We start from the raw sequence: 7,658 nt of genomic DNA, 5'->3' as shown, positions 1-7,658 counted from the left end.
TGTTCCAATAAATGTTCCGAATGAATGCCTTCTGTGCGCCCTTCTTTGCCCCATCCATACCCAGAGCACAGCATGCTACAATGTCATCTTAAGAAATGTTGGGCCATTTCAGAAAATCTAAGTTGGTACCTCTGATCAGTAAGACCCCAGTAGGCAGGCACACCTTTAGATATTGAGCACCTAAACTCTGGAACAGTACCAGTTACCGTCATGTTGCACATCTCTGAGATGAACACAGGTAGGATGTGAATCTTCTGCCTTCAAGTAAAAACTGAGACATTCAGAAAGGAAGAAAGGAAATAACACTTTTATTGAAATGAATAACTGGCAACAGTCCTCATCTCCTTCGAGCGAAGGTACCGCCGTGAATTAACCGTTATTCCGCCAGCTCTTCAGCAGCCATAGGGTCCCTGGGTAGCGGTGCTACTGCTCAGCCAGGAAGGTGTGCCCCAAAGGCTGAGACACGCTTGGATGGGTTAAAGGCCAGAAACTGCTGTGGGCACACCGACAAAACACAGTCAATCCCCTGTTCCAACACACCCCTGCAAAGAAACCTGTATCCCTGCAGTGGTCCTCAAGCCTGCTTCTCGTGGCTTACAGTACATCAGGATCTCCAGTCCAGAACTTAGGCCCTCGATCAAATGGACTGTTACCAATTTAGCCTTTTCTCACAGCGCTGGGCTAGTGAGGTATCCTAGCTGCCTTTAAACTGGTTCCCCCCATCACACCCTGGCAGGAACGGGCTGTGAATTCTGATTTAGAAACAAAGTCATTCTCATTAACTCAGAATCCAACAGGGCATTTCACCAACATCCCAAGGAGTGTAGATGCGGATATGCCAATCCCAAAGTACCGTCAATCAGTGACCAATTCACTAATAGGAAGACCATTGCTCCGATTTCCAAAAAAAAATACTTCCATCTCCTACTTTACACACTATTGCAAGACTCGCACCCATTAAAACTTAGCAAGAGCAAGTCCCTCTCTTCCTGGTGCAAGTTTGGCAGCAGCTGATTTAAGGTATTACCACTCTTCCAGTTGGCAGGATACGGGATGGGGCTCTCGGTAGGCCAGTCCTCCTGTGCAGGCAGGCCGATCACACTGAGGACCAACAAGGAGGAGTTACACACTCGAGCTATCTGGGAACACCTAATTTGACTCTAACCTTAACGCAATGTGACTCTTAACCTTAACCCAATTTAACCCTAAGTTACTCTGTCAGCATTGATACCCCCAGCCTGCAAAGCTACAAAGCATCGCTGACCATGAAACCATCTCACTATGAAAGAGGACATGTAGTGACTTACTCTATGATTTTCTGGAGCTGCTGTATGTCAGAATAGCCGCAAAACAAGGGTCTGCCAAAAAGAAGTGCAGCCAGATGTGTGTTACACGCAAGCGTGTCTCCGTGATGCAGCGGGGGGTGTACAGTGGTTTACTGTGCTCTCCCTACCTGAGGAGGAAGAGCTCAGCGAAGATGCAGCCAGTGCTCCACATGTCCACGGAGGACATGTAGCCGGAGTGTAGCAGGACCTCCGGAGCTCTGTACCACAGGGTCACCACCTGAGGAGCACATACCCACAGGAAGTGATGTCATCATCTAGAGAACAGCAAAGAATGTGTCAGGCTGCATAAGACCACAGGACTTTGTTATGAATTTATTACAGGGTGATGGGTTTAGGAGGCAGAATACTTAGTTTAGTTTCTGTCCAGTGACATATTCACTTGTACAAATTGTTAGGGTTAAAACACTAGCATGTCAGGATCCAGTCAGTGCAGACTTACGATGGGCGTGAGAGCCATGTGGTGGCTGTAGATCCGCGCCAGACCAAAATCCGCAATCTTGATCTCACCAACACATTTTGCGGCTTCAGGTCCCGGTGCACCAGCATGTTGGTGTGAAGGAAGTCGAGGCCTCGCAGCAGCTGTAACATTATGTCCTGTGAGGACAGGAGGACATACATGGGGACACCTTTTTCTTTTACAGAAAGGAGGAAACTGAAGGGACACCTGTACCAACTGACAGGCTGATCCAAACCTGTGCAGTAAATCAAATCATAGCCATGTAAGTGCATGAGTGTGTAAGCTTTTTTGTTTTTAAAAATGAAATGTGTATAAATGAGTAGCTTAGTATGAAAACCTCAGTCACTTTGGAGAAAAGCATCAGCTAAATGAAGAAATACAACAGTATTAACATAACGGAGACTGAATTCACATAACATAATGGTTTTCAGAAAATTACATGGGTAACTACATTAATGACATAAACTATTGTGGATCAAAGGTTGATATTGATGTGGATAACAGTTTATATTGCATGGACTATGACAAAAAGGACATCTCACCTTAATTTTCCACCTGCTGAGACCAGTCTCTGCTACCGAGGCAAGAAACGCACACAAATCTTGATCAACATATTCAAACACTAAAGTCAGCTCTGAGGTCTGATTTTGGACTTCAACTGAAACATCTAATAACCTAGAAAACAAGTAAAATGAATTAATAAATTTAGAACTCAGCCTTACCCTGAATAAACAAATAGAAAAGAGTTCTACTTACACTCAGAGATCAACAGCTGGTTTTAACTGTCCAGAAACAGGGCAGTAATACTTTGCTGTATTATTACTATACTGTACTATAATATTATCCATAATGACTTGTAATATGTATACACTGATACAGCACTTATGTATTTTTTGCAGGTCAGTTCAGAGTAAATACTTTGATCAAGAGTACCGCAGCAATAGCACCAAGTGGGGCTTGAACAAACAACCTACAGGGTTCACATAACCTGCAAATATAACCCAGAAAATGGTAATGTGTGGTGAGCAGGTCATGTAATTGCTAGGGCCGTTTCCCTGCAATGCTAAGGTCCCAGGTCCGAATCAATTCTCCTGCTTTAATAGGCTCGACCAAGGTACCTACCCTGAATGAACCAAGAATTCCTAGCTGTGTAAATGAATCAAGTTGGATTATTCAACATTGTAAATCACACAGAGCAGAAGTTAAATGATAAATAATGAAAATTATTTATATTCTTATTCTTCTTCTTCTTCTTCTTCTTATTATTATTATTAACAATAAACATGACAATAAAAACATCTATGAGGAGGGTTTTTCGATTTACTTGACCACGTTGGGGTGGTCGAAGGCCTCCAACTTGCGCAGCAGTCCCACCTCGCGGATCACGAAGGCAGGCACGCCTTCCTCCATCTGCTCGAGGACCCTGACCTTCTTGAGGGCCACGAGGCGCTGGCAGCCGCCGGTCTCGCGTGCCTTGAACACGCGTCCGGAGGCGCCCTCACCCACAGCAGCAGCCAGGACCTCGTAGCGGCCGGCCTCCATGTTGTACCCTTACACCTCGGCATAGGGTCACAAGCACATTAGTATTACTCCACATTACTGAGTGCACAAATTGTACTTTTTGTAAGAGATATGTTGCTGTGAGGAAAAGCTCCTGTTAAATGAATTAAATTCTCAACTTGTTCCCAAGATTGCACCAGTGACTGTACTTGAACCTGAAGTTCAACAGTTTAACAAATATGCAATCAGGGCTGCACACATTAATATTTTAATACAAACTGCCTAGGTTTTCCACTCAATTTTAAACATCTCAGCCTGACAAAAAAATTACCACTGGTAAACAGACTGAGGCTAACCCAAGAAAAACAACCGGGAAGAGTCAAAACTGGTCAGCATTTGCTATCTTTTGTTCTGAAACAGCTGTAGAGTACTAAAATGACAAATTTACTGCATGTTTTGATGGCAAGGCAGCACCTGGGAACTATAACATAACAGGATAAATAAGACTTAATATGGCCTAGCAGTCAAACATCTAGATGAAGTCATGTTTTTTTTTTTTTTTTTTAATTAAACCTTATTTAATAAAGTGATCAATAAAATACACAACCAAAAACAAACATCAAAAAATCCACAGTCAAACGAACCCAAAACCATTTTTCCTACAGTTGGTCAACAAAACTTACTAAATAGCCATTATATAAAATACATTATCAAGACAGTGACAAAGTCTTTCCCATAACAATCCCCCTTCCTGGTTTCAAAAAATATAACTGACCTATGTCTTCCCCATACAAACATACCCACGAAAGGACTGTCCCCCAATACCAGCTCAACCCAAGTCATCATGTCACATAAATCCTTCAAAACACATAAAACACTTCTAAGTTGCAGTATAAAACTTCATGTCTTTTTTTTCCAAACTTTATTTAATAAAGTTATCAATAATAATAATACACACAACCAAAACAATACATTAAAAATCCACAATCAAACAAACCCAACACTATTTTCCTACAGTTGGTCAACAAAATCACTAAGCAACCAATACATTGTCAAGACAAAGTCTTTCCCATAACAATCCCCTTTCTGGCTTCAAAAAATATAACTGACCCATGTCTTCCCCACACCAACATACTTAAAACGACTGTCCCCCAACTTCACGTCTTTTGAGTAGTTTTAACAAAGACACCACAAACAGTACCACTTAACACTGAAGAGTCCCCCTAAATCACTCCCAGGCCCCCTGCCACCCCCGACGGTTGAGGTGCCACCTCTAAAACCCCCCAGAATCCCTCTCGTGGCAAACTGCACTTAAACGATAAGACAACCAATCATAACAGAATACCACACTATGTACAGACATGAACAGTAGTAATAACTATTTACACAGAGCTATTTAAGCTCCCCTTGGTCCTATTACAGTATATTTATAATACATGTTTATTATATTTTTGTTATTCCACATTTTTAGATCACTATATTTTTATTTTACTATTATACTTTTATCTTACTTTATTTATGTTATACGAGGGGCCTGGTGGTGCAGTGGGCTGGACCGGGTCCTGCTCTTCAGTGGGTCTGGGGTTCGAGTCCCGCTTGGGGTGCCTTGCGACGGACTGGCGTCCCGTCCTGGGTGTGTCCTCTCCCCCTCCAGCCTTACGCCCTGTGTTGCCGGGTAGGCTCCGGTTCCCCGTGACCCCGTATGGGACAAGCGGTTCTGAAAATGTGTGTGTGTGTGTGTATTATACTTTTATCTTACTTTATGTTATGCTAGGGGCCTGGTGGTGCAGTGGGCTGGACCGGGTCCTGTTCTTCAGTAGGTCTGGGGTTCGAGTCCCGCTTGGGTGCCTTGCGACGGACTGGCGTCCTGTCCTGGGTGTGTCCCCTCCCCCGCTGGCCCTATGCACTGAGTTGCCGGGTTAGGCTCCGGTTCCCCGCGATGGGACAAGCAGTTCAGAAAGCGTGTGTGTGTGTTATTAGTCTGTATTACGGACAGTCAGGAAAAAAAACATTTCACTGCACGTCGTACTAAGGATAGTGTGTATGGGACAAGTGAAACTTGACTTTCAATAATGCAAATATATTATTATTTATCACACGCTCCCAGGCCAGTGCGCTTATTTGACCCCACTTGACCCGGTAAAACTCAACTGTGTCAGAAAGTTCTGGAAGCGCTGCAGAGACCTCTGCAGTAATTGCGTTTCATTTGTAAAGTACTTCTCGTATATGAATGGGCAATAAAAGCGAACTAAAGTAGTAGTACAAGTGCAATAACCAGTGGTAAAGTAGCTGTCTCTTGGCCCAGTTTGACTGTATGCTGCATTTTTCTACTCACGTTTAATTCGTGTCACTCGTGCTGCGCTCACTTTCTTACCAACGAAGGTCAAGCCATCGAATGACATCGTTTATGAATGTGGGGTGCACACGCGCGGTGCAAGCTCACGTGACCGGACGCTCCCGCTCCGCGAGGAATAATGAAGAAAAAAATAATAAAGAAATTAAATAAATTAACAGCGCAAATAAAAAATGTGCACTGTGTCAGTGTGTGCAAAGCTCCACACACTTACATGAGTTATATGCATCACGCACGTAAGGCTGCTTCGGCATTGGCGCCTTTAATTATTATACATGAATTACAGCCAGGTGCTGTCATTGTTGTCTCCATCCAAATGTATGGACTGTAACCTTCTGCAAATTCATTACCTTCATGCAGGGGCTCCGTGGTGCCTGAAGAGTAAGGACACACCGTCATGCCAGCCGAGGTGGCAAATGACTGCTCCTCACACACTGAGCCGCACAACAGTAGGCTACAGCGTGCAGAATTATATTCTTTAAAATGGACAGAAGTGGACCATCTCCACCCTGGATGGGACAGCAGTCCATCACAAGGCAATCACACACATGTAGGGCAATGTAGAGACATCAGTTGAGCTGAAACACATCCTTGGAGTGATGGAGGAAAGCAGAGAAAACTCAAAGGAATATGGGGAGAACATGCAAAATCCACACACACTGAGCTTGAGTCAAAGAGCTGGGTCAATGCTACAAGGTGCTATGCCTCTCTTTCTCCATATATTTTTTTTTTCCCTTTCTCAGATTAAAACGTTTGACTAAAGCCAGACGGAAAATGGGTTTGTGGAGGACAATGTGCCTCTCCTTAATAGGGAAAACATTTGTGCTGAAGGTGGACATCCTCTCCACGTTGCTCTACCTTGTGCAGGTGTACCCCTTGCCTTGCACAATACAGAAAGCCCTTACAAAGGACATTTTCAACCTTGTCTGGGGGGGGGGGCAGAGATGAGTAGGTGAGGAGGGAGGTCATGCATCTTCCAAAGGAAGAGGGAGGGAGGGAGGGATGTGTTTGATATTCCCATTAAGCTGGATTGTCTCTACCTCTCCCAGTTATTTAACCGACTGGCAGCTCCGATTCAGCATCCCCACCAGTACTTTGTGCGTCTTTGGTTGGCCCTTCCGATGCAAGTTGATGAAGTCCTGGTCCAACACCAGGCCAAATGCCGCGACATGGACCGCTCATTACAGCCATGCTGTAAAGTGGAGTAAGACCACGGCGGCCGGGGTCGAGGCAGAGACCCTCCTTAAGCACAGGGCCTTGTATAAGGCCTTGGTCGAGAGGAGAGGAACTCGAGTTCTTCTGGGGCTCGACAAAGATCTGACAGCTGGTCTAAGATGACGCTGGGACCTACTCAGCTGTCCATGAACTTAGGGCAAAGCCTGCATTTCCTCCGGGAGTTGTAGACCCACACTTGATCTCCTGGGGCCAGGGGGCACCCGTGACACTGTATGTCGTATGCCCACTTTTGCCGCCCCCCGCCTCTGTCAGATGGCACCTTGTGAAAGTGTGCAGGGTTGCAGTTGCTGCAGTTGCCAAAGGTACTCCGGGCTTGGTTCACCCCTCATCTCAGACTCCAGGGGGCTGCTGAAAGCTAAGTCCAACAGAGTCCTCAGCTCGCATCCGAACATAAGCAGGGCGGGGGGTGCAGCCAGTAGACTCCTCGACGGCAGAGTGGCATGCCCACAGGACCAGAGGCAGGTGTCTTTCCCAGTCACACTGATGTCGGGAGGTGAGCGCAGACAACTGTGTGATGAACGTGCAGTTGAAACTCTCCACCAGACCATCGCTCTGCAGGTGAAGGGGCGTGGTGCGCGTCTTCTGCACCCCCCAGCCGATCACACACCTCTTTCATGACCTGTGACTCAAAGTTTCTGCCCTGGTCATTGTGCAGCTCCTCCGGTGCTCTGAAATGGCAGAACATCTCTTCCCCCAACCACTCTGCCGAGGTCGCAGCACTTTGGTCCCGGGACTGCGTATGCCTCAGGCCACTTGGTAAAATAGT

General features: G+C 45.5%; 1 pseudogene; it reads right to left on the bottom strand.

The window, feature by feature from the left end:
• Positions 1-343: 343 nt before the first annotated feature.
• On the bottom strand, positions 344-3,415 carry LOC114912416 (cyclin-dependent kinase 6-like; annotated as a pseudogene).
• Positions 3,416-7,658: the final 4,243 nt, after the last annotated feature.

Source organism: Scleropages formosus, chromosome 16 (assembly GCF_900964775.1).
Source record: "Scleropages formosus chromosome 16, fSclFor1.1, whole genome shotgun sequence".
In the NCBI taxonomy this organism is placed as follows: Eukaryota; Metazoa; Chordata; class Actinopteri; order Osteoglossiformes; family Osteoglossidae; genus Scleropages; species Scleropages formosus.
This window is presented reverse-complemented; position numbering and strand designations above follow the sequence as displayed.